Raw genomic sequence first — 27,722 nt, 5'->3', positions numbered from 1 at the left:
TGTCTGGGATGGTAGGATACAGGCCAAGATGGGCCCAGACTCCTCCAGACCCCTGCTCACATGCACACCCATCCTCTCATCTGTGTCTCCATCCTGTCATCACTCTCTTAAGTGGTACCCAAGTAAAATCTCAGCAGTGAGTTTACTCCCACTTTGTTTTTTTTAAAACAAAAAAAAGCATGCAACGACCAAGAGACAGGGAAACACACTGACACCCCCAGAGAACGCAGGCAGAGCCATCTCTCCCGAGGGACGTCTCGGCAGTCACTTCACCTGAGCCCTGCATTTTCTCCATCTGTAAACCAAGGTTGTTGTTTGGAGGCTGTAATTAGAACATATTGGAACACAACTGTAAACTATAAATCACTATAAGAAGACTGGACTGGTCTTTTGAAATGATGTTTTTGCCTTGGAAATAATAAACCAAAATTAACACATTCAGAGTTGTTTTTAAAAAGACTCCCATTGTTATAAAGCAGAAACTAACATACCATGGTAAAGCAATTATACTCCAATAAAGATGTGAAAAAAAAAAAAAAAAAAAAAGAATCCCAAAGCCTAGTACCTTCCTTCAAACCCAAGTGAACCCATCTCTCCAGACTGCAAGCTACGTGGGGACAAGGAAGCACCTCCCTCCCACCGTAGTCCTCCCTGAGCCTGACCTGTGGGAACCAAGCGCGCTTAACTGAATTCTGACTGTCCAACAGGCACTTCCTGGCCACGGCCCCAAGACTGAAGCAGCTTTCTTTTTTTTCCACGGGCAATGAAGTTTGCTTTCAAAAAGAAAGGCACACAAAGGCATTTAAGACGACACCTGTACGATGTGAAAGAAACAAAAGACTACAGATGAGATTTTAAAAGCATTATGATCAGAAGGAAGGAAGGCGAGCATTCAGAAGCCACATCCTGGGGCTCCCACTCGCTGTGCGTGCAAAGGCTATAGGGGCCTCCAAAGACCAGCCCTACACAGGCGAACTCCTAAACCCATTACCTCTTTTCATTCCAACAGCCACTCCATCAAGTAACTATTATTACTCCCAACTCATGGGTGGGGGGACTGAGGCTCTGGGCCTCACGCCAGACTCCACAGCAGTAAAAGCAGAGATTCAACTCAAGTGCACCAGTGGAAGGCCACCTGTAACCTACTCTGCAGAAGCCAACAAGGCAGGAGGAGGAATTCAGCAAAATGGGACGAAGCTCCAAGACAGACCCCCTGGGGCATTCAGGACCCTCTGCTTCCTGCCACCCCCTTCACCCATGTGGGCAGAGGGGGCATCACAACACGGTTCTAGCTCTGAGCTCGGGGACCATCCAGGCAACCGAGGCAGGGCCTGGGGAATCTGCTTGGCCCTGTGACCCTACTGGTCCCATCCCCTGCTGGGGGCTCCTCAGTGAGGGAGGGCGTCCCTGCTCCCGAGGGGAGAGGAGAATGATGACAAAAGATCTGGCTGGAAATCTGTGCCACCTGCCACAGCAGGTCCAGATGCCAGGTTCCGTAGAGCAAGGAGCACCTACGGGGAACGAAGGCGAAGCACCCCTCAGATGCCACCTCTGTAGGTGCTCAAGGAAGGGACGCAGCCAACAACAGAACCAGAGGAGGGGTTCCTTCAACCTGAACCTGCCCAACCCGGAATCCAAGCCGCGCAGCCCCCAGTGGCCTGCTTCTCCCCCTCCCCCGCCCCCTCCCCCTCCTGCTCCACCCACAGCTGAGGCTTCTCAGCCCAGCCCGCCGGTCTGCTCAGCTCCCTCCCCACCCGCACAGTAACCCCCCCAATGGATTCATCCCAACATTTAGTCCGCCGGGACCTTAGTTGCCGGGACCTTAGTTACCGACTTTTAGACTCTCAAACCCATTCCCATTCATAATTAAGAGGCAGCAGCTGGATGGCAACGCACACAAAGGGCCCCAGGGCACCCCCAACCCACCTGGCCCGGCTAAAGAGACCCTTTTCTGGGTCCAGATAGCGCGCGTGTTCGCTTCCTCCTACCTGGGGGCACCAACCGCCCTCCCCCAGGGCCTGCCACAAAGACCCGACGACTGTAAGCCAGACAACTCCCCCTGCAGCAGCGCCCCTCCCCGCACCCCAGCGCCCCCGGTCCCCTCCCTCCCTCCTGTCCCCGTGAACTCACGGAACACGTCCCCCGCCCAGCCTTCGCGGGCCAAGAAATCCCACGCAGGGGCTCCGAGCAACGTTAGATCCTAGACTCCCATGAGACGCTGCTGAGCGCTGGATTTTTCCCTACGAAAACGCACACAGGACCCTCCCCACGCCACCCCCCTCGACTCGTGCCATTCCCGGGGCTCACGCTCCCTCCCAGGCACGGAGCCCAAAGAGGGCCACAGGCCTGAGGCAGGCCCTCCAGCTTTGCTTCCTCGGCAACACCCCCTCTCTCCCTGCAGAGGCACACTGACCAAGGCAGGAAAATTCTGCCGCTCCTGGAGCTTCTTCCCAAGGGGCGGGCGACGCCAGCTTTCCTCGTGTTTTGGGGGGGGGCCCTGAGGTGGATGGGACCCCAGCAGCTAGCTGCCCCCCCACCTCCGCCTCCTCCCCGCCACACTCTTCCCCGTGCTCACGGGCACCTGTCCTGCAAAACTGACTGCGCTTTCGCTCCAGGAGAGCCTGGCAAGAGATGACGCGGCCCCACCGACCCTCACCTGCCGACGGGAAGCCAGGCCACACGGGCCTCCTGCTCCTGACACCCCTCGGTGAGCGGCTCTGGTCACCTGGCCCTGCGGCCGAGGCTCATCTGTCACGTCGGACACGTGTTCGAGGAGCTGGGCCTCCCAGGAAGCCTCCCTCCGCCCCTGTCCCCAGCCTGTGGGGCAGGAAGTGAGGATTTGCCTGATTCTCTGGGCCTGTGCCTTCTAGCCCACGGGCAGAAAGGGGCAAGCGGCTTCAGCTGAGGGCTGCTGGGCTGGGCAGTGACTCTCCACCTGGCTGCCCATCTGAATCATCTGAGAGCTTTTAAAACTACCAGGCAGGTTCCGCCCCAAGACCAGTGACTCAGAACCGCTGAGGGTGGGGCTCTGCTTAGATCTTGCTTCAAGGCTTCCCCAGGTGATCCCAGGTCCAGGCGGGAATGAGAAGCATGGGGCTGGAGGGTTCCGGGCAAGAGGGCGTGACAGCCTCCAAGGGAGGAAGAGCTGGAGGGCGGCCCCTCCCCCTGCAGCCCACAGCCCACAGCCCACCTCCTTCAAGAGGACTTTCCAGACCTCTGGGTGTACGGATGGGACCCCAGCTCCCAGCGCTGGGACCACCGCGGCCCTCCCCCTGCTGCCTCACCTGGGTGCCCAGTGCCCTCTGGTTGCGTGGTCTGCTCCTTGCAGGCCAGATCTAGTCAGTCTTGTTCAGGCCACCACCCCAGGGCCCGCACAGTGGTGACCACACTGTTCTGCCATCCCCCCAAAGCTCATTACCCCCGAGACGATAGAAGGTCCATCAGAGAGAGGAGGTACCGTGGAGGAAGTGGGCAAGAAGGAAGACGAACCCCACGGAGCCCATTTTGCAGGATTTACGCCCTGGGCATCTTCCAAACCTCCCTGCTTAGGTCTGATCACTCCTGACCCCAGCGACCCCACCCCCCCGAACTAATCCACTGAACCCACGGCATACACCTCCCACATGCCAGGGGCTGATGGGCTCAGACCGCACAGTCTGTTAACAAGACACCATCCAAAACACTGACCATTAGTCCCCCCAAAATAGCATCACTAGGCCACAGACATCTAGGGACAGACACATAAAACACATTCTCCCAGGGCTTCCCTGGTGGCGCAGTGGTTAAGAATCCGCCTGCCAATGCAGGGCACACGGGTTCGAGCCCCGGTCCGGGAAGATACCGCATGCCGCGGAGCAACTCAGCCCGTGCGCCACAACTACTGAGCCCACGTGCCATGACTACTGGAGCCCGCGCGCCTGGAGCCCGTGCTCCGCAACAAGAGAAGCCGCTGCAATGAGAAGCCCGCGAACCGCAACGGAAGAGTAGCCCCCGCTCGCCACAACTAGAGAAAGCCTGCGCGCAACAACGAAGACCCAATGTAGCCAAAAGTAAATAAATAAAATTAAAAAAAAAAAAAAAGGTTTAAAACACATTCTCCCAAAATGATAATAGGGTGTCTCCCCGGTGGTGCTGTCTGCAGCCTGGAAGGAGCCAGGACTTCAAATGGGCTCTGGGCGGGGAAGGGAGGGGGAGCTACAGCTGGGAGGGGAGGGGAGGGGACAGGTCACCAAACGTTCCCAATCCAAATCTTCAGCACAGGTATCACCACCAGGAAACGAGATGTTTATCTTATTACAAGGTCTCATGTTCCTGCTTATTCTTTACCTAGAAATAAAAAGTTCCCATCTGGGTCTTCACAGACCAATGTCACCAAAATCACAATTCACCAAAATATCAAAAGCGCCCACAATTTCAGAGGAGGAGATTAAAAAGGGAAAGTGATGGGGAAATTAAGACAATAGGAAGAAAGGTCTTGGAGGAAAAGTTCAGTTTGACCAGATGGGTTTTTGCTCTTTACAAAGGGCTACACCACGGGCCTACAGAGACAGTGTCCCTCCTGGGTGCCAGAGTGGTGACCGAACTCAGAGCGGGTCTTGGGAACCCCTCGGCCTGGTTTCCCAAGGGGCCTGTGAGGCCTTGCTGGCTGTGGTGGGCTTAACACCGGGCCACACGCGCCCCCCACCAACCGCCCGCCAGACCGCAGTCAGCTCTCTTCAAGGATGGGGACCGGCACACACGATATCAAGGGTCAGCCTTTATCTTTTAAATGCACAATGTGCTGAAGCCAAAAACAAAACAAAACAAAAAGCCTTTCCAAGACGCTTTCCAAATTCCAAAAACACACTGGGCTGGAAAAAATGGAGCCCCGTTTCCTCTTATTTTTAATCTCACATTGGCTAGGTTTATAATAAAAGAGAATAACCTATTTATTTGCTTACCTTACTTGGAAAGACAATAAATTGGAAAGGCTTCATAAATCTCACAGGGAATTCCTTTAAACAAGGACTGTCAGCAAAAATCCGTAAATAACCCTCTGCCAGTCTCCAGCAATCACCTCCACCACACATTCTTTTTCCTTCCTGCTTTTGTACTAATCTTCTAGCAAACAAATCAAATCAAGCACTAAAACGTTTTATTCTTATCGAGGTGAGGCTCAGAAAACATCCGGGAGTCCACCGGGGCTGCTGACTGACTTAGGTGGCCTCTGAGAAGAATCAGACGCAGAGAAGACCCCTGGGACTGGATGAGGGAGACCTCTGCACCCCCAAACCCTGCCACACTGCTCTCACCGATTTACAAAAACCCAGGCTGGCAATCGGCTTTGCAAACAGAGCCAGGGACGTGGCATCAATTCTATCTGGAGCAAAGCGTAAGCCTTATGAGACAGGGTCCTATCCAGGTGGCAGACAGGCTCTCAGGTTTCCTCCCACCTGGGCTAGCCTGGCATCAATGACAGTGCCTGGCGCCCTTGTAATCCCAGAGTCGTGAAGCTTCCGGATCCAGGCGGCTACTGGTCAAGTTCACTCATCCCCGTGCTGACCAAGCTGAAGGAAGGCAGCTCGGAGCTTCGAGATGTCCAGAGCAAACACACAGCTCATCCAGCAGGCCAGGACTTGTTCCCACCATGTTAACTTGGCTTGTGAGGCATCTGATTAAAACGACATTCAGATACAGCAGAAGACGGACAGTCTCACGCTGAGGTTTCAAGGACTGTGCTAAAAATAAGTTTAAATAAGAGGCAGAAGGAGGCTCGTGGATAATCAAATGTGTAATCAACTTACATATCAGGAAAGGATAATTACCACAACCAAAAAGAAAATTTCTCCAAGCCAAAAGGTTAAAAAAAAAAAATTTAAACCAGCAAACCACTACCCACATAGAAACAAAAATGTATGTTTTCAGAAAGGACAAGCCTCTTGCAGACCCGGCAGCTTCAGGAGCCTTGAAACTTCCCCCCAGGACCTTGATTCTTGGGTGTGACATGCAAGACTTAGCGAAACCCAAACAGACTTTGCACGACCAGAGATGCACTCAGTCTGTTAGGCTGTGCAAAGGAATGGGCTTTTGATTCAAGTCCAACCCAGGTTCCCGTGCAGCAGCCACCACCAAAGAGCTGCGTCCCTGCAGGTGACTGAGCTGCCCAGAGCCTCGTGCACTGAAGATCAGTCTCCAGCCCCTGAGAGGCACCTTAGCTGTTTCTATTATGGATGCACCCAATGCATTTGTTTTTATCTTCTCCCCTCCCGGTACATTCCTGGTACTCAAGAAAAAGTAGCTATATTATTATTATATACCCAGCAAATTAATGTATTTCTAATATTCCCGAATGAAGGCAAAGGCCTTTCTTAACTGGCTCCCTGTGAAATAGTCATTTGACAACTTGCACACCTCAAGCATGCTTGCCCAGCAAGGCCAGCTGGGCCCAGGGAACACATCAGCAAGCTGCTCACCCCACGGGCACAGCAGTGGCTTGCCCACTCCCTTCCCTCCAAGTCCGCTGCAACTTCAGCATCCACCCAAGGGAAGCGGCTTCCCACCTGTTACTTGTGTCAACCTGTGGAGTTACCCTGCGGACACAGGAGTGGAGCCCCAGGAGGGCGCTGGGGAGGCATCCCGAGGGCAGGACGCTTGCAGGTCCTGGGGCTGCCTAGAAGCACAGCCCTACTGTGCTCACAGCTGCGGCTCCACGGGGCTCAGACTGGGTGAAAAGGTCCACGGGGGCTTTACTGCTGCGGACGGCACTACTGAAGATGCTTGCAGGGCCCTTCAGGACATAAACCACGCCCCTCTCTGATGCTTAAATAAAATCCAGCATTCAACTTTTTCTGTAATAAATTCCAGTGTTTGGGCAACTTTTCTTCCCTGGGCAAGGACTGGGAGGGAAACACGGTCTCAGGATAGTCAGAGCGGTGTCTGGGCCCCAGAACTGCACGGCAGCTGGGTCCTGCAGCCTCTCCGGGCCAGGAGGACTCGGGTCTTCCCGCTGGCTGGCGGTGTTCCCCACCCCCCAGGTAAGAACTGCCAGGGAGCGGAAGACACACACATACACGCAGCTCAAAACGCTGGTTCAAACAGCCCTTGTCCCACTGGGGTGCCAACACTGGGTGCTACTAACCCTGGGCCCCAATCTCTTCGCATCTGGAAGCCCCCCAAGTCTTCTAAGCATGTGGCCATGTCTCCACCGCACTCTCGGCATGCGTGGCAGTTCACAGACGACCACCCCAAAGAGGCCAAAGGAGGCTTAGACAGGAATTTCAGGCCAGGAATCAAGGTCAGGGTTAGTCTGCGCTCTCGCAGGCATCAAAGGGTTTCCTCGCAGTGAACGCAGGCAAAATGCACCAGGAGCCACTCAGCACGGCACGTGCTCGCCCTGCCCTGAGTGCCGGGGCGGTGGGGGGAGGGGGGCAAGTACTGAGCACTGAAGAGACATTCCCAGCAACAACCAGAACACTAATAAATGCGGTGATCCCGAGTTAACAGTTTAAAAACTCCCAAGATTCATTTCCTAAAATTCCCCACGACTGAACGAAAATAAAGAGAATATTTTAAAACCAGGAAGAGAGTGAGTCGATGGTGACTTCCTCCCCAAAGAGCAATGGGGACCACTCACAAGCATGTGCTCTGGGCGGAGGGCGGCGGGCTCCCTCGTCCCACGGCTCCTGCTCCGGGAGAAACCAGGATCCTATGCGACACGTGGGGGCTGGCGAGCGCATGAGTGGAAGCCAGGACTCCGGCTCTGGGGTGGGACGCTGACCCAGGTGACCCGCTGCTGGCCTTGGCAGTCACTGACCTTCCCACAGGAAAGCACGCTGGTCCCTCCGGCTTTCGGCAAACCACCCCCCTTGACCACAGAACGGTGGCCGGCCTCTGCCTGCAGGAAGCCCAGAGGGGACCCCCAGGACGCACAGGGACCCGGAGCGGCGCAGCGCGCAGGATCGCTGAGAGCACACACCCTGCCTGGCCCTCTCCTAAGCCACTTCCCCACGGAGGAAAGAGGAAGTAGCCAGCGGCCCGGCGGTCACCTCCAGTCCCTTTGGACCTGGAGCCAGTGGCCGCGGTGGACAGAGGAGGTCCCTGCTCCCGGGCACCTACCACGAGGGGCTGCAGGAACCCGGCGGAGGAGGGCGAGCAGCTCTTGTGTGTGTGTCCCCGGAAAGCCCCGGGATGGTGGCCTGAGACGCATCAAGGCCCAAGGTGTGCGCGTGGAACTGCCCACTCCTGGGGGGAGGGCGGCCCCTTTGGGGGCCCGTGGATTCACGGGGCAGACAAGATTCCAGCCACAGTGACTGGCCTTTGAGCCAACCTGCCCAGCCTGGGCCAACTTCCTTAAGGCTCGGGCATCCCTGGGATGACATGGGTGGTGCCACTCGGGCAAGTCCGTCTGCTGTGGCCTGGAGTGTCCTCCTGGGCCAGGCGAAACCCTTGCACATGACAGACGTCCTAGAAAATCCTGGCACCTCACACGAACATCTATGTACTTTCTCCACACTTCCCGGGCTGGCCTTTCTACTATCAAAAGGGGACAAACTGCATCAGTGGTGGGCAGGATGGAGGCATAATCACAAAGGGCTCCGGGAACCTTCCTTGGTGACGGAGTTGTCCTGCAACCAAGTGGTTTTTACACAGCGTTGGTCAAAACGTGCAGAATTGCATGCTTAAAGGGTGAATTTTACTGTACCTAGATTATATCTATACAACATTCTTAAAAAGTTGATACCCCTCAAAAGCCCAAAACAAATAATAAAAACAAATGACGTGCCCTGTGCAGTAAACTGCAATCCCACTGCAGCCAGAGCAGTCTTTCCAAAAAAAGGGCGGCTGTCACCTGCTGCCACCTGCCCCACCCCTCCAGCTTTCCCCAGGAAACCACCCAGAAGGGTCTGCACATCGGCAGGAAGGATCCTGTTAAACACACGCTGGCACAGACGCCCTGAAATTCAGCGGCACTTCAGTTTTGTCAGGAAGGTCATTTCGGGACCTCTAGCAGTTTAGCGGCCAGGAAATGAGAAATGAGGTTCTGCTCATTACCACGCCTCAACTGCTCTTATTGGGGTTCCACCTATCACATTAGCGTCACCACACTCCAACTTCCTGGTCAGCAAGCGGGGAGTGGACAGGCTCCCACCAGCCGGTGGGGTTGCGTCTGCCCTCGCTGCCATGGGCATCCTGCGGCCTGCAGCATGCAAGGGGCGAGTCCCTGAGCCCCCCCCAGGGGCCACACACAGCCTTGTCCTCATGCGGTGGTGCTGAGACCCCAGGGGTCTGTGTCTCGATCCAGAAAACCCAGGGACCGGCGCCGAAGGGGAAACAGAGGCAGCACTGGAGTTCACCCAAGGTCACGAGGCAAGCTAAGGGCAGAGCTGGGATGAAACCCTGAGCTTTCCCCTGCTGGTCCCTCCCATTAGTGAGACTGCCACCACGCACGCCCCTGCAGATGACCTATGTGAGGCCAGAGGGTAAAGCGACAAAACAGCCTTTGGCCCTACCTTGCACCTGGCCTGCTCCGTGGAGGGACACGGAGGGATCACGCCCAGGGGCTCCACAGGGAGATGGAAACTCATACTCTGGAGTAAGACAGGCTGGGGTGAAACTGACTGACCCAGCCATGTACCCCCATGCACTAGAGCAGGCCCCAGCCTCCTCTCTGCCCCCGTTGGGCACCCGGCCCTGTCAGAGTCCCAGCCACTCCTCCGACAGCCGGCACCCTCACTGTCTCTGTCACCTACCCGGTGAGTCCACCACTGGTTGGGTCTCCCAGGCACCACGACCACTGCTCTAAAATGCCACGTCTGGCGGCAGTAAATCTCAACTCAGGGCGCCCTGTGACCCTCTGGCCCTCTCTCGGCCTCTCCGGTCCCAGCCCCTCCAACTCTTTACTCCTACAAAGAGAGAATAACAATAGTGCCCACACGGGAGAGAACTCACTAGAGAACTCACTAGCGGTGCGTGTTGAGGGTGTGTCATGCATTAACACACTGGCCCCTCACACACACCAGAGGTGGATACAAAGAATGCCCACCACCCCGCTGTGAGGACCCAGGACACAAGGAGGTGGGGACCTTCCCCAGGCCTTCAGCTAATCCCCGGGGGCTCTGGGGCCGGAAGTGGACTTCTGGGGGGTTCTGTTCTTAGGTGCTACACAGTACTTCTTCAGGCCAGGGAGAGCACCAAGAACACCTGTCAGTCCTTCCCTGAACCCTCAGCCTGGAGACGACCCATCTGCCACCACGGCACTTGGGAAGCACCCTACCCCCATTCCAGCTCTCTGAACTTCAGGATAAATCCTCCTTGCTCTTGCTTGCAGCCCTGGCATCGGGCACACAGTAGGAGCTCTATTTGCTGAAGAAGCAGATCTTTGTTCAACAGGCAATTTTCAGAAGAAGCAAATGTATCTCAATGTCACTGCATACATTTCCACAAATCAATCCCAATTGAGCTACCTTAGCATATACTGTAAAAATTTTAAACCCTATGCATAAAATATTATATATCTATTTTTATTTGATCTACTAAGTTATAAAGCTTTCCTCAATCTCTTAAAGGTGGTTTTTCCAGTGGTGCATAACTGCTTAATTGGGAAGTGTACAAAACATCATTACACTGCCTAACACTACAACATTGCTTATGGGAATATCTCTGTTCATGCATTCTGCTTTATTTTGTATTTAATCTCTATTAAGATGTCTATATGAAAATAGATAGGTATGCTAGTCTTCATAAACACCATAAATCATAAAGTCATTTCTTTGCTAACCCAAGTCCAAAAGCAGCCCCAAAAGAAACTGCTAGGGCCCCAAAGGCTCCCACTTCTCATATTCAAGCACAGTTGGAAACCTTTTAACATGTGGCCCCAAACACTTAGCTCTGTGCCACTTTGCCAAGTAAAGGTTAAGTAATGGCTATAATTTCTCTCACAATAAATGGCTTGGCATGCAACTCCAAAAGCACCCCCAAACTGCCCCCAGAAAGCAGTTACCCAAACCAGAAAGGGCAAATCCTTTCTGCCCAAGACCACAATTGCCAACCTCACATCAAGGAGCAGATGGAGACCCCTTAAATCCTCGTCTGAGGACACCGTGCGTGGCCTTTCAAGTTCACCCTTCAACCAGCACAGGAAACGTGCCAAAGGCTCCCAACTCTTAAAATGGATGTATTAGGGCGTCCCTGGTGGCTCCATGGTTGGGAATCCGCCTGCCAATTCAGGGGACCCGGGTTTGAGCCCTGGTCCGGGAAGATCCCACAGGCCGCGGAGCAGCTAAGCCCGTGTTCCACAACTACTGAGCCTGCGCTCTAGAGCCTGCGAGCCACAACTACTGAAGCCCGCGTGCCTAGAGCCCGTGCTCCGCAACGAGAAGCCACCGCAGTGAGAAGCTCGCGCGCCGCAAAGAAGAGTAGCCCCCGCTCGCTGCAACTAGAGAGAGCCTGCGCGCAGCAACAAAGACCTAATGCAGCCGAAAATTAAAAAAAAAAAAAAAAGTATGCATCACCCTGCACGTCTCCCCACCTTTAAATGTGTACACACACACCCATCCCTAGAACTGGGTTATGTGAATACACAGCCTTTCTTTAAGCAGCTTGGTGTCGGTGAAAAAGAACCTGTTCAGATCCTGCGCCATCATTTATTAACTGTCAGCCCGTCCATGTGGCTTGAGACCCGACTGCCGATTCCAACCACTGGGAAGTATCCACACTGCCTCACTCTCTCCTGTAGAGGTTGTCACTAAAAAAATAAGCGCGTGTATGACAAGGTGTTTCTACAAACAGAATAAAGGTAAGCTGTCCTCTAAATGGCAACATAAGCCACCAGTCTCACTGAAGCCTACTAATTAATAAATTCACCAATCAAGATAAAAAGGATTTGCCACCAAATGTGTTTACCTGCGTTTCTAAAACAGAAGGTGTCGTCCCCAAATCCGTTTGGTAACACAGATGAAATAATGCACAAGTGAGCTCCTGGGGGTAGATTCCATTCACCTACACAGAGAGGTGTGGATGTGCCCTGTGCCAATCTCTGCGCTCAAGGAGAAAGTCATCAACTCCACTGCACCCATCTTCGACTTGGATATACAGATTTTCAAAGTGTGCTTCACTGCGTGCAGCTCATAGTTTACTAAAACATGATCTGTAAAAACAATCTCTCTCTTTGCCACTACGCTGTGACACACAGCCCAGCCTCCTCTCAATGAGCACTGCTGACTGGGGTCAAGAGAAAAAGTTAAATGTCAAGTGCATCCGAATACAGAACCAGCTCCAGTTTTAACGGGCACACACGAAATTTCCCTCAAGTCCCTAGGAATGTCGGGTGCTGGTTGAGGGGACAGAACCCCCGCCTTAAACCAAAAAATGAGACCGGGTCAGGCAGAAATCCAGGTTTCCACTTTCAAATCTATTCATTCAGATGGGGGGAGAGGATTCAAGTATAAAATCTTTCAATCATTGATCGTGCCAAATGCTCGATAACGAGACTCAAGTGTGTGGGTGTGTGTCGGGGAGTGGTTTGTTTTTAGAGAAAGACAGTCTGCGCGCTGCTGGCAGGCTCTGGGCTGGCTGCGTTGAGAGCCACCCGGAGGAGCTTGCAAAAAATACAGGTGTTCTGGCCCCACCTGGAGCTTCTGCAATGGAACTCTGGGTGGAGCCCAGGAGACTGACTCGTGGCCAGGGGTGCCCTGGGGCTCCACCTGCTCCACAGGCCACCCTCTCAAAGCACCTGGGCGCCAGCCGGCCCTCCCTGGGGACTGTGTGAGTCACTCGTGTGAAAACCACCAAGCCCACAGCCAGCTTCTTGCCACTAAATGCACTAAGTATGTGTGCCCAACTCAGGGGTGAGCCGAAGGGTGCTAGCACTCACCTGCTCCCTTCTGATACAACAGGGCACAAAGGACCTCTCTCCCTGCTCCTGGGCAGACCCTAATTCCAACTGTCTGTTCTAGAGGGAGGTAGCAAGACACAGCGTGCATGGCTCGAGCAGGGCAGGGGCAGAAGGGCACTTATTCTCTGTTACATCAGCACCACCGTAGCTACTGATGCTGTCACTGTTCCTACTACTCCTCCTCTTCCACGACCACTGCTAATTATAATAACAGTAACCAACAGCTAACATTTGAACACTTCCCACCTGCATCAGCCTCTTCTTTACTGTGCACATTTGCAAATGTGCAAATAGGACATTCTGGCCCCTGACCTCCAAAATGCCCTTGCATTCCACCACTGGCTGCCTCCCAAGGGCATTTTCAAGGATCATCTCGCTTTCCAAGTGAGATTTTTTAATGGTATGAATTAAACCCAAAGAAACTGCTGGTCCATGAAATGACCAGCCGCCCAGAAGGCGACAATCGGGTCTCTTCCACAGACTTCGGAAGGACACCTTCCCCAACACGGCCCCCAGCCCCGCCTCACCATTTCATGTTCACCTGGCCCTACAACTCGCATCTGGAGCCCACAGGCAGCAGGGAGCCGTGACACTGCCGGGGGGCGGGGTGGGGGGGTGGGGCAGGGAGGGGTCACGTCCACACCTCTGTGGTTGCCCAGGCCGTCCCTGGGAGTGAGTGAATGCCCCGGGAGGGGAAGATTTCCCAGGCCCAGATCGGGACATACGAACACCCACAGCACATCGGCCACCCAGCTGGACCCGGGCCAGTCACCAAAGCTGCTGCTGACCAAGTGCCCACCACGTGCCAGGAAGACAAACCCAACACACCGTTCTCTGGGAAGCAAGTTCACTGCCACAGCACTCCAGAGGCCCCCACGGGTTAATGCTGGCTGTCCTCAGGCAAAGGAGGGCAGCACCCAACCCCTCGCTTTTTCTTCCTTCTCTGGGAAGGGAAAGTAGGTCTTAAATAGAAAGTAAATATTTTACTGGGCATTTCTCAGAGTGACCTAATACCGAGTCACATTCCACAGTCTAAAAACAACCTCCTGAATGGTTTTCAGTTCATCACTTTGGCCCCAGGAATGGAGGGGAAGACGGGCTGCTCCCTAACCAAGCCAGCGTCCACCCGCCCTTCCCGGGCCCTTCCCGGGCCCTTCCCGGTGCCTTCCCAGGCGCTTCCCGGTGCCTTCCCAGGCGCTTCCCGGGCCCTTCCCGGTGCCTTCCCGGCCCTTCCCGGTGCCTTCCCGGGCGCTTCCCGGTGCCTTCCCGGTGCCTTCCTGGGCCCTTCCCGGTGCCTTCCCGGCCCTTCCCGGTGCCTTCCCGGTGCCTTCCCGGGCGCTTCCCGGTGCCTTCCCGGGCCCTTCCCGGTCCTGTGTGAGGCAGACTCAGGTATTTTTTAAGAGCACCAGGACCTGGATCTCCCACCACAAACACTTCTCCCTGGGCCCCGCCCCCTTCACCGGGCACTTCTCCAGACTCCGGAAGACTCATCCATCGTTTAAATGCAAAGGATAAAACCTCCCTTCCCTGGTGGACGCATTCCCCTAGGACAGGGCCCACTCACCATCTCTGTGACCAGCAAGTCCCATTTCCCACCCTGCACAACCAAGGCAGTCAAGGCCCAGGGAGCACAAGGAAATCTGCTCCACCGGGCACACAGCACCTCCCAGCAGGAGCAACTGATTTACTTGTTTATTTATTTTGTATTTTTATAAATTCAACAAACACGTACAATGTGTCGGGCCTGTTCTAAACTCTTTATAAATATTACGTCGTCAAATCCTTGTAGCCCACCCCTGTTCTTACCCTTGCTTCCGATTCAGAAACGGAAGCCCTTTGCGAGGGCTCGTGAAATCCCAAATGCAATCGTGTGTCTCGTTCCATCCCTCCTTTTTCCCACACTTTCTAGAACAGTCTGCCCCATCTGATGTCTCGTCCTCTGCTGGTGGGGACGTGTGTATATTTGGGGGCAGGGCCGTCCCTCCTTGGGCCCAGCCTCAGCCCTGGCAAAGGAGGCAGACATTCACTGCCTTGGTGGGACCTCTCCCTCACCGTCAGAGTGAGTCCCCAGGTCACACTGAGGTCAGCCCAGTGCTCCAGGGTGGCCCAGAGAAAAGTTTCTGGATCTCAGCCTGGAGCCTGACGTGCCAAGTAATCACCAGGTTGCAAAACTCCCAGATACAAGCATGGCCAAAAAGTGGTCCCTGCACTGACCCTGCCCTCCTCCCCACTAACGACAAGGCACCCAGACCCAACTCCCACCATTCACTCTCCCTCCAAGACCCCAGCCTGCCCACTGCAGCTACAGAAGATGAAATAAATTAGGAAAAAACCCGTTAATCTCCCTTGCAGAGAAACCTTTTTAAGAACCAGAGTTATACTTGCAATGTGTATTTCTAGCGGTTCTGCTGAGCTCTGAGGGGCGTCTAAGCTCTTGGGTCGTCTGAGACACACATCAAGAGCACAACCCAAACAACTGTTAGTCACAGCCCCTCTCCTTCCTGCCCCTGGGACACAGGAGACTCAGTAAGGCAAGCTCACAATTACCGCAAAGAAAACTCAAACCACTTTGAGCTGCTTTCTCTGCCCACTACTTGGAGCACGTCTGGCCAGTTTAGGGAAGAAGAAAATTACCCACTGTTCAAAGCCCTCCTTAAATACTCAGGAAGACATCACTACAGATAGAATTCCAACGTTAATTCTGAAATCTCCTGGCTTTTGTCAGATGAAGCCACATTCTTAATCCCAGGCTTAGTTGAGAAACGAGAAGAAAGGATGTTTGTGTGTGGGAAAAAAAAAAAAATCCTCAGCCCTGAGCGAAAAGCAGCAAGCACCTTGGAGGAACAGGGAGAATAAACAGAACTCTGCACAAGGCCAAGGCCGAGAAAAATAGGGTCTCGGGAAACCTGGTGTACTCACCGCGGCACCAACAGGGCACGTGGGGGAAACCTATCAGATTTCCCCCGTGTCCTTCTGGAGGAACTCGGGATGCCAAGCCCAGGGGCGTTTCTGCAGAGCCAGGGATCCCTAAACCCGGAAGAGGACAGGGATACACACCTGCAGACCCAGAAAAGGTTCTGGGACCACCCACAAATCCTGGCTCTCGGCTGGCCAAGGCTAACAAAACCATAAGGGCCATGAGAACATTCCTGTACTTAAATGCCTTCAGACCCGGCCACATCCACCCTCCAGGCAGAAAGGCCCCCATGGAAGCAGCAGCTTCTCCTTCTCGGGTCCCAACGAGCACCGCTGAGGCCTGAGAGGCACGAGCTGGCCCAGGGCTAATCCTGGCGTGCCTGCACCCGCCATGCACCACCCTTTCCCATGGGAAGTGAAGCAGAATGGAGACCCTGTGTGAAAACTGCAGGGGGGACTTAAAATAGGCAGAATATAATCATGACCCAAGCTGGACCGGACTAATTGGTCAAAAGCCCCCGACCCCGACCCCGCACCCCACGCTGCCCTCAACCTCCAGGAAACAGGGCAGAACCCAAAGGCTGGGAGAGGGAGTCTGCAGTGTCCCCACCCCCCCCCAGGCCCACTGGAGCCTTGGAGCACCAGCAAAGACTTCAGGGATTTATTTCCCAAGCACACACGTGTCTGCAAGCACACACGTGTTCACGAAAGGAAGAGAAGCATGGTAGGGCAGGAGGATAATCTTGTAATTAAAGGAAAGCCTGTTTTTCAGGAAAATCTCCACCTTGCGGGGACCTTACCCTAAAGGAAGCCAAGGTCAGTCGGAGAGCTCCCACATCACCTGCTCTGGGTGCCTTTCAGGTGAGTTAATCACCCAGGCAGGGCCGGTCTCCAGATTTCAGGACACACCCAACTTTGTGCCATTCCCTTTCAATTCTCTGATAGCCTCTTTGAAAAGAAAGCTGTTCCTTTTGTTCGGGAGTATTAATTCAAATTCCTTTCCAAGGCCAACACAAATGCAGGGCCGCAACCCAAAGGAGGTTTACCCAGCAGAATCAAGTTTCTCGCCAGTTTTTACAGGAGTGGTGCAAACAGACTATTCCAATTAGGTGAAATCCTCACCATCTTCCCTGTCTCTTTTCCCAAATTCCCCCATGTTGAACACAGGAACCAACTCCCACTGTAAGATGTGCATAATGAATCCAGCTGGAAAGTGAGAAGCAGCCGGAGTGAGGGAGGGGAGCGCCCCATCCACCTCCAGCCCCTCCCCCAAATGAGGGCACATGCTAGGACGGAGGGGGCTCACTTGAGAAGACTCCCACTGAGGTCACTCATCCAGACCACAGGCTTGTCGAGCACCTGGCTACTAAACCCAATTTTACCAGAAAAAACAAACACAAAACAAAAAAACCTAAACACTGTGAAAGCTAGCCACATCATCTCAGGGCACGTGTGTGTATGTGTGTGCTCATACACACACGTGTGTGCTTGCTGGGGGTGGGGTGGAGGGGATGTGCACATCAGAGACACCCAGATAGAGGCAAGGGAGGAAATGAGATCAGGAGGACAGAGGGGTCTGATTTGGCGAGCATAGCAAAGCCATCCCCAAATGTACTCACTCAAGTCCCAATCAAAAGCCAAAAGCCTCAATCAATTACAGAGAAACCAGAGCCAGGTGGAATTGACTTCTGGCTCCCTTAGTTGCTGAACTCCAACCCCCCGCCCCCCCCCCACGCTGTTTCTTGATTGGTGAAACAGTGACTATCACTTCTACCTCAAAGAGGCCGATCAATAGCACCGTGCCTAGCCCTTGAGGTCCTTCCGGTTTCTCGTCTTTGCCGGGACAGTCAGTCTGTGGTCCAGAGGCAGAATTCTCCCTGTGCACACAATGGGGCCCCCCATCTCCTGAGCCCGCCTCAGGCTTCAGATCAGGAGCCATGCTGTTCATTAACTCAGAAAGTGTAGTGAATTTAAAACAGGCCTGGTCCAGGAAACTATCTAGAAATCCTTCCTTAGCATTAGATTGTGAGATCCCAACAAAAGACCACTAATCAAAGAAGGAAATTAAAACAAGCCAGACTTCTCACAGTCCCATGTGATCTAGAAAGCAACTCTGGGCCTGAGAAAGATAATTGTTTCTGAGAAGCCACCTGAATCCTGGGGAGAACATGCCTGATTCAGGGCAAGCCTGAACCCTCACCTCCCCTCTGCTCTCAGGGCGGCGGGAAGAGCGGCTCCTTCACCAGGGAATCCTGCCCAGTCCTCACTTCCAAGAGCCTGTTCAAATCCCAGCTCTGCCACTTGGAGGGCAGGGAGGGCGATGGACAAGTCACCCAAGTGTCCCCTGGGCCTGACACCTCACCCACCTTGTTGTAAAGGTCAAACGCAACACAGGCCAAGCGTCCAGTGAAAGTGACAAAGATTCTAAGTAAAGGATCAATCAAGGGTAGTTATAGTGTTACCTTCACAAAAATAAAAGAACTACTTAAATGGTCTGCATGGACTTCTTGAGTATCAAATTTAAGTTTGCAAGGATAGAAAGAGCCGAACACACAGAAATTCCTCCACCAAGGATGAGAGGGGTGCAGGGTGGAAAAGCCCCGTTTCATCCTGGCTCTACACTTACTGCCCCTGCAACCTCTAGTCACATGGCTCATCAAGCCCCACGCCGGGAGAAGTGCTGCAGTGTGAGAAGGATGTAGATTCTGAGGGAGGACGGGGTAGCCCTCGGAACTACCACCGCGCTATTGGTACAAATAAAAGAGCCAGATTGGAAGGCTGCGGCAGAAACCGCGGCCTCAACACCGCCCCCGGGACGGGATGCCAAGCCGGCCAAGTCCCAGCGATGGGGCCGTTTACCGCTTGTCGCATCTCTGCCACCATCGAACCTCCCTGTCCGCTGGGAGTGGGCTGTACAGACAGGGACAACACGACTCAGGTTTCAGATCTCCGGAGCCCGCGATCGCTGGGGTGGCTCGGGCACGGTCCAGCCAGGTACCTGGTTCTGCTCCGAGCCTCGCCGCGGGTTCGGGACCCACCTCGGTGTCCTGCGTCCTCTCGGGGCTCCTTCCACGTCCCGGCCGGGGGGACTGGGAGGGGCACGGGCGAGCCCGCGGGTGGGCGGCGGCGAGGGGCGGGACCCCGCACAATGGGCTGCGGGAGGAAGGAGGAAGTGGGCACTGGTGGGGGTAAGGGCCATTTCTATCACCTCTCGACAAATTCCCAGCGGCGGGAAGCAGCTCCCTATTTACAAGTGAAAGGGCAAAGCGCGAGAGGAGGGGCGCTTCCGGCGGAGTCGGGTACAGCGCGGGGGATGGGGTGGCGGGATAAACACGCGAGCCTGCGGGGTCCAGCCGGGGGGCAGGGGAAGGAAAAGGCGGGCGGGGCCGCCAGGTAGGCGGCCTTCGGGGGCGGGGCCGCCAGGTGAGCCAGCCTGGAGGGGAGGAGCGGAGCTGCCAGGTCCGCGGGGCCCAGGGGATCAGGGGGACCTCACCTTCGGGCCTGGGGTCCTAGAATCCCGGAACCCCAGACGCCAGGAGGGCCGTCCTTAGAGCAAGGCCCAGCACCCCGGCTGACGGGGCGCATTCGGGGTAGTGCAGCCGCAGACCACGCCCCCTCAGGTAGAGGGCAGCCAGGTAGGGCGGTTGGCCTTCACCCAGGCCCAACTTTGCCCTCCCCGCAGCAGAAGGTCGTGCAGGAGCCCGGAAGTCGCCCTGCGGTCAGTCTGGGCGGAACGCTGGGGTTCCCGGCGCCCGAGGCCCCCGAACTCGAGCTACAGAAACAGGAGGCGGAGACCAGCTTCTTTATGACTCGGGGGAGGCAATTCAATGTTTCATCCTCGCATAAAATAGGAATTGCTCTATTTACCTAGCCGGCAGGAGCATCGTGAAGATTAATGACTGTGAAATGTTTTTAAGATCAAAAACATTCTGAGACTTTACTTATAGGCACTTATATGTGCACACTGTTATCTGTACAGCAAAATATACTCTTTATTGATTGCCCTCCTGGAGTGACTTCTAGCCCGTAAGCAGAAAGCACTGAGAAAAAAAGATTCTGGAACATCTCTGTGTCCTCCTGAGATACTAAGGAATATGGGTAGAAACCGTGGCAGCCACACTGGACCTCCTGCTCCATCCAGGCCTGCAGTGGCAGCTGGAGGCATCAGCCAGCAATGCAGCCCACACTTCAACGTCTGAAGAAGAGCCGGAAAGAAACTTTTAAAATATTTGTCACACCCCCTGGGAAGAAAACGCAGCATTCCCACCCCTCAGCTCAGCAGGCAGGTGCCCCCAAGTGTGGGCCGCCATCGGGGTCTCTGCTGTTCGGAAAGCTCTGCCCTACCACCCCGGGCCCAGTGGTCAGTCAAACTCAGCCAGTGCTAGGAGCCCACGCAGGCCATCTGGCCTGGCAGCTCCAACAGCAAGGCCTCCGTGGTGTCACCAGCACCCTGTCCCTCCCAGCAAAGCAAGCCCACGTGACCAGGCAAGGCCGCTCCACTCCAGTCCCCTCAACCATTCTTGGACAGGGTTTTCAGAGCTCCTGAGAGCCCTCCCGGCTCGCTGCGGGCTCCGGCTGCAGTCCAGGTGGGCAGGCCCGGAAGCTGCAACACCCTATGGGCTCCCCACCATCCAAGAGGATGTGCAGGCATGACCCCTAACCCCCTTCCCCAGACCCACCTGGGCCTGAACCGGCAGAAACTTTATTTGCACTTCTAGACCCACCGCACTAAAGACATCCATCAGCAAAAGAATAAAGTCCCAGCCAGAGTGCATTCAGCAGGAAAGGTGCACAAACCGTTTCCTGGCCTCCACCCCCTACAGCAAAGGAACTTCACCAGCTGCTCCTCCTACCCCACACACACTCACACACCTGGGGCAGCTACAACACTATCACTTCCAGGTTGGATTCAGGTCATTTTCACCTAACAAGTGATTCTTTGCTAGCCTCAACAGCTAGCCTTTAGGCTTTTTAAATTGCCATATACCTGGGGCAGGGGGTTGGGGGGGGGGGACAATCCCATCAGGCCAGAGGAGCTGACCTCTATAATCTCAGTCTACAGTTCCTTCCAAAGAAACTTCCTGGGATTCCATGACTCCATAATGAAGTTTTTGTTTGTCCTGTGCTGGAAGCCAGATTTCAGGCATGGCTGGAGCGCAGCAGCGAGTTTACAACCCCTTGGCCAGCCCCAGCGCTGCAGAAAAAGACCCACACATCATCCATGTGACGAATTCCTTAAAAAGACCCTTCCAAGTTTCTGCCACAACCTGGGCTGGGATGAGACACAGAAACGTTGCCACTACTTCCAACCAAGCTTCAAGCCAGTTAATAGTGTCTTTCAAGTCATAATTAAAGATTTATTTTAATGCAAAAAGCAGGTTTCTGAGCACTTTCGAGAGGGAGAAAAAGCAACAGTGTAAAGGAAGGTTTTCTTTGTGTTTTCATCTCACAAGCAGGATGAATTTTAAGAACCACACCATTTTGTGGAAAAGCACTGCCTTCCCCCCTACCCCGGGACATTTCTGGACTCTCAGTGAACACCAACCAAAGGTGAGGCTGCCCACCAAGTTCAGGCAACAACAGCTATTCGGGATTAACATCCCCTAAACACCATCTGATCCTGGGGAGAATGCAGGCTCTGTTATTACCCAGGATAGAAGTCACAATTCTCCATAAAAGCAAAAGCATCATTTGCTCCAGGAATAAGAAAGAACCCAACCATTTTATCACAATTTTTGTGAATATTAAGCCACCCCTAGGCAACCATCTGTTAAATTTCGTTACAGAAACAGTTAAAGCAGATCATTTCTAAAACATTCACTCAAGGAGGAACTAGGCTAGATACAGATGGAAACATCAACTGGCCCCCAAAGTTCCAGGCAGAAGGGGCATCAGCCCCCAACAGTGGGCCAGGGCTACACTGATCCCACTTCCAGGAGAGGCAAAAAAGAAAGTTAACACGAGCGCCTGCCCCTTCAGCAATAGAGTTTTGGCTCCACTTTGGAACCTCAGCTCCCCTGTGGAAGCAGGAAGCTTTGTGAATGGAGGAGGAAGATGCAATACAGAGGAGCATTTTCAGAAATGGCAGCACCTGTGCAACAAAATACGAAAATCCAACAAATACTCGTTTTAGCCGCACTTTCCCTAACACCACAAACAGACTAAAAACTAATGTGAGGAGAATAATAAAAATAAACACAACTGCTTCCTATGACTTCAGATGCCTCAGTTTCTGGTAAGCGTTGAACGTGATTTCTGAAAATTGCATTTCAGGGGGGGAAAATGTCTGCTTCGTTTACACTTCCTTAGAAGAACCCTACTATCTGCTTTTAGAATCTTTCCTCCAAAAAGCAGATCACTGAGAAGAAGAAGCACACAGAGTTCCCCAGCAGTCCAGAAAAGACCACCTTCTAAGAAAAAGTCTGGAAAGGGAGCAGGCCGGCGACCCCAATTTCCATGCCAGGCAAAGACAGATGATTGTGACTCTGGTTCCCATCCTGTCTGCAGCTCCTGAAGTTTCTGTGTTCTCGAGCAGTTAGAAGAATGAAGGCGAAACTGCCCCTTGGCTCCCATAGTCAACATTCCACACAAACAATGGCCTGGCTTGCTCCCTATTGTACATTCTGTATTCATTTGTGAATCCCATTTTTTTTTTTTTTTTTTTTTGCACAATGTGCAAAGCCCTTCTTTTCACTGGTGCAGTCCTGAAGGCCCAAGTGCAGCCATAATTTAGGCTTGAAATACTAATAATGATGGCTAAAAGCAAACTACAGATGAAGCTCAAACATTAATTTGTGAAGATCATTAGAGTCACACTGATGGCTTTTGGATACTATCCATTAAATCATGATCAAAAGAAACACTGAACACCTTAAAAATGGTTCTGAAGTTTTTAGCAATTATTAAATGTAATTTTCCAAACCCAGAGATAGGTGTGTTTAAAAAAAAAAAAAAGAAAAAAAAATACCCTTTCATAAGTTTTTGATACACATTCCATCAAACACAGACTTGAATAAAAATTAACTTCAAAAGATTGATTGCGGGGGGAAGATTTGCATTTTTCCTTCTTTCCCAGGATGCTGTAACTTTAACCGTAGGAGTGTAAATTAGGACATGCTTACCAGCTGTAAGGGAGAAAACTGATACTGCCCAGGCAGTATAGCCTCTGAGAGCAGATCCATTCCAGCATTTTCATGTGCCTACTAAAAGTCTGCAGTAGTGGAAGTCCACACAAGCATTCCTTAGCTAGTGAAATGCAGGAACATTCTTGGGGAATAAGACACCCCGATATTTCAATACACGGTGTTAAGTACAAGAACTTCTATTTGAAGGGCCAAGCAAACTGCACTCCCATTTTTAAATTACTACAGAAATGTGTTCCACCCTCTGTAATTGAACTATCAGCCAGGTGGTGGAAATATTACAGGAGTTGTGCCCTGCTGAAAAGATAAATTTCCTTTCCCAATCACGTACTATATGAATATATATTTGTGGCCTGTATCAGGGACATGAGACACTTGGGCTGCTGCTTTTCACTGATAGAAAGATTAGTAACAGAGGGACCCAGGCTTGTACTCACATATGTTATGATGACAGCCCTTCTATATTAAAATGACAGTGGTAAAAAATGACAACTGGGGTGGCCATTCTGCTGTTGCTGTAAACTCTTTAAATTTTTTCCATTTAGGGAAAGTGTTAAGTGCAAAGGGGATAACTTTGCCTTCAAAAATGATTCACGATGGAAGAGAATTGTTGGCAAATGGCGTTCTGGTGCTAGACCTCAGCGAGGCCGCCCTTTTGGTTTTGAGTCTCAAGGATTTCAAACGGTGTGAGTTATCCTGAACTCTCTTTGCTTTAGCATTTTAACAGTTCCCGGCAATAATATCCTTTCCCAATCCAGCGCTGTGCTTGCTCAGCACCTATGTTGCATACTCATCCTTCATTTACCTTTCGCTGGCTTACTCAGAACACTGAAAAAGTTGCAGGTTGATTTTGCAGTTTTGTTTGTTGTTGCTGTGGCTGTTTGTTTCACTTCGTCTCTCATTAAAACACTTTCAGGGCTTATGAATAGGATTTCTTTCTGGAGTTTTACAAGTCAAGAGTAAAGTTATTGATTATTCCCTGAAAGGGTACATGATGGCTAGTTAATAATTATAACGAAAGAGCAAGTTTCCCTGTTTCGTCTTGTGTACACACGACCAGATTATAACAATGCCAGGGAAAGCAAACTCGACTCCACAGGAACAGGTGTGCACTGAGTCTTAAAAGGCCAAAATATCTCACAAAGTATGTCACTGGTGTATTTTTACAATGCTAGTAGTGTTTGTTTTAAGTAGCCAAACTTTTTTACTTTTTTAACTTTAAAGAGACACACTTTGCAAATATTTCTTCACCCAGTCAATGACTAAGTGCCAGACATAAGTTGCAATTCGAGCCTGGCAAAGGAATACATTTTAGGGACAAAGAGATTTTTTTGCTGCTGTTGTTGTTGTTTAAACCACAGTTAAGAAAAGGCAATTTGCCCTGCCCCTCCCCCAGGAGAACACCCAGTTCAGGATGTTCAAAGATCCCAAGTGAAATCCTAAATAACAGGGCTCTGAGCTCAAATCTGCAGAGCTACGCAGAGCGCCCTCCACCTAGCTTTATTAATGTACAATCAGAAAGGAGGGAGAAAACATACCGCCTAGCTTTATCTTCCCAAACAGGAAAAAGAATTAAACCAAAAAGCACCATGTCAGGTCCAAAACAAGCTCCAAACCCAAGATTTGTAAATTCCCTCTAATAACTGCTTTCTACAGGGACAAACTGGGGTCCCCTACTCCTCGGGCACAGAAAACCAATCAGTGTCATAAATTCCCTTTGCCTTCAACCCTCACTCCCTTGTACTGGGGACAGAGTAGGGGGAGGGGTCGACCCACATCAACACTTAACACTAACCCCTCAATGCTCTACAGAAATATGCTGGCTTCTTTCCTTTGTTTGGTCCTGTTATACTTGATCAAGTGTGAACGATTAAACTGGTTTCATTAAAGGCAAGTGCATTCACAGCTAGCATCCAACTTCAATGGCAACTAGAAGCATATTTTGCAAGAAGGAGGGCCTGCTTTTTTGCTTGAAATCTACCATCTCATTAACTTTTCTTTGGGGGGGGGCAGTAGAAAGGGCACTAGGGGTTTTTACCAGAGAGTGTGTCAGAGCAGCCCAGAGATCTGATGCTAGACAAAAGGATATTTAGTGTTTCAACTCTGGGATACAGTCCCTCTTACTTAAAAAAGAGAAAAGAACTCCTGTTTCAATATTATATTAAAGCTGCTCTGACTGAAAGTGTTTAATTAGCATTTTGAATATTGCTTTATAATTGCTTTAAGAAGTATGCTTTGAAATCAAATGATTATGAAAACAAGATGCTTTAAAGTCCCATTACTTCAAAATGTAGAAAATTTATTTAAAAAAAATCAAAACAGTGGAATTCTCCTAAGCACATGAAAACTAAAGTTCTACTTTGAGAACCCTAGAGGCAGAACAGCAGTCTTAGGTACTGAACACGGGGTAAATTTTTAACTGCCTTTGAGCCCAAGCACCTAGCCAGCAGAGAAGAGTGTCTTCTTTGAAAGAGTAGTACCAGAGTTTGATATATTTCGCCAAAGTCGGGAGGCAGAATCACTTAGTAAACTAACCAAAATAAACGTCCCCTCCAAATTATCCATGTCAGATAAAAATATACCAGTCTCTACAATATCCAACAGAATTGCAAATAAGGCACTTAGCATTTTAAATTCCCAATGCATATTTATAGAATAGAATTCTCTTGTCTACCCTTCAAGCCACTCACGTCTGACTCTCTAAGAACTTAACCCGATCTCTAGTCTTTAAAAAAGAAAAAAGGGGGAAAAATCCAGAAAGATCTGTTCACCCCGGATAGGGCAAGTGAGCCCGGCATGACTACGCAGGCCACTGCCAGCAGCCTGCACCGCAAGGACGCAGATCAAGCGGGGATTTCTACGAAAAATTCCTCCTTTCCCTTGTAAAATACTAAACCCGGGTGCCCTTGGAGCCAACTGCTGCTTGGGCCGCCTCCGGAAAAAGTATTCGGGGGCTGGGCGCACCACACACACTCGCGCGCACACGCAGACTCAGTGTCCGTGACCATCCGCGGCGGCGGAAAGCGAGCCACCGAAGGGAGTGTGTGCGCGTGTGTGTCTCGCCGTGGCCGGCGGTGACCGCGCAGAGCTCCCCGGCCCGCGGCCTCCCGGCACCTGGGCGCTGCGTGGGCTGCGGGCGACCGGCCACACCGCGGGCCTCCGGCTGGTGAAAGGCCCTGCACGCCCCGGCACCCGCGCGCCTCTGCCCAACTTGCCCCGGGTCGTTGGGAAGAGCGCGAGGTAGAGAAAGAAAGGCGCTTCCCCTCGGCCGCGCGGGTCCGTCCGGCGCCGCGGAGGACAAGGAGGAAGAGGCGATAGCGACCGCCCGGCTGCCTCTGCGCCGCGCCGAGTCCCCGCCGCCCGGGTCGCGCCCTCGCCAGCCCCTCCTGCGAAACTTTTTCTTTTTGGTTCGCCCCACCCGAAAAGTGCGGCCAGGGCGGGGGAGGCGGGCGGGCCGGGTTCGCGGCGGCGGCGGCGGCGGCGGCGGCGGCGCGTGAGGAGGAAGTAGTGCCGGCGGGAGCGCGGCCGGGCAGAGGAAATGCCCAGCCAGCTCGGCCCCCGCCCGCGCCCGCCGCCCGGCTCGCCCCGGGCCCCCGCCCCGCTGCGACTTTGGCGGGCCGAGCCCGCCGCGGCAGTGGTGGCGGCGGCGGCAGATGTGGCCCGACTGCCCGGAGGAGCCAACAATGCGGGGCCGGCAAAACAAAAGGGTTCCACTTCGCATCCTTTCCCGTCTTTCAGTTGCGCTCCCGGGGCGCCGCGCGGGATCCCCTGCCAGCAGGGGCCGCTTCCCTGGGGACCCGGAGCCGCGCGCGCCCCGGTTTCCCAGCGGACCCCCGCTCCCCTCCCCCGCCCCGCAGGCGCAAGGCCCCACGCGCTCGGACTCCCGGTTCCGGGGAATCCGGCCGTATTGTCCCCGCGGCGCGCCGCGCGCTCTGCCTGGGTCGCGGGCGGCCCCCGCGCGCGCACCCACCGGCCTCCGGGAACAGGAGCCGGGGGCGCCTAGGAAACCGTCGCCGAGACGCCGCCGCCGCCGCTGCCCTCCGGACGCCGCCGTGCTCGGGGTTTCTTTTTTTTTTTTTTTTTTGCCAATCCTGATGGGAAGGAAGGTGACCGCCTACTTCGCATTCATCAACTCTCATCACAACAACAAAAATCCTGGCGCTAACGGCGGCCAGCGGGCACGATCGGCGGCGGAGGGCAGCAGGCAGGGACCCTAGGCCGGCGCCCACCCCCGAGCGCCGAGCGGGGACACCGGGCCGGGGACGCAGACCAAAGATGTCCTCGGATGCCGGCTTGGTGTCCTTCGCCCTCCTCCTCCTCCCCCCCAGTGGCGCAGTGAGGCGCGGGCGCGGCGCCCCCGGCCCGCGGCCGCAGGTGAGGCGGGGGCGGCGGCGGCCCCAGCCCTCCCCCGGGGCCCCCCTTACCTCGTCCCGGGCCGCCGGCGTCCACGGCGAAGGGCGCCCACCCGGGAGGCGGCGGCAGCAGCGGCGGCGGCTCCCGCCCCTCCCACCCCACCCGGCGGCGGTGGCGGCGGTGGCGGCGGCTGTGCGGCCCCCCCTCAGCGCGGCATGGCTCCCGGCTCCGTCCCTCGCTCCTCCGGCCGCTGCCAGTTCCTCTGGGCCGCTCCCGGGCCACCTTAAAATGACACACACACACAAGGACACACACACACAAAAACTTAATCTCTCCCCCTCCCCTCCCCTCCCTCCCCTCCCCTCCCTCCCTCCCTCCTCTTCCCTCCCCTCCCTCCCCTCTCCCTCCCTCCCCTCCCTCCCTCCCCCCTCCTCCCCTCC

The 27,722-nt window shown here is 53.6% G+C and overlaps 1 protein-coding gene across 5 annotated transcripts in view; it reads right to left on the bottom strand.

Moving 5' to 3' along the window:
- CTBP2 (C-terminal binding protein 2) overlaps positions 1 to 27,722 on the bottom strand; it is a 163,408-nt gene that overhangs the window by 134,815 nt on the left and 871 nt on the right. For 2 of the 5 annotated variants that reach the window (XM_036829679.1, XM_036829681.1), the window contains exon 1: positions 27,354 to 27,431. The gene's annotated coding sequence lies outside the window, so the exon portion shown is untranslated. Of the gene's footprint in view, positions 1 to 26,899; positions 26,971 to 27,353; positions 27,565 to 27,722 lie in introns of those variants that run through there. The other 3 variants (XM_036829683.1, XM_036829680.1, XM_036829682.1) reach the window with 3 other exon arrangements.

This window comes from Balaenoptera musculus, chromosome 16 (genome assembly GCF_009873245.2).
Source record: "Balaenoptera musculus isolate JJ_BM4_2016_0621 chromosome 16, mBalMus1.pri.v3, whole genome shotgun sequence".
Classification (NCBI taxonomy): Eukaryota; Metazoa; Chordata; class Mammalia; order Artiodactyla; family Balaenopteridae; genus Balaenoptera; species Balaenoptera musculus.
Note: the sequence above shows the minus strand (reverse complement) of the source record. Positions and strands in the feature narration are given on the sequence as shown.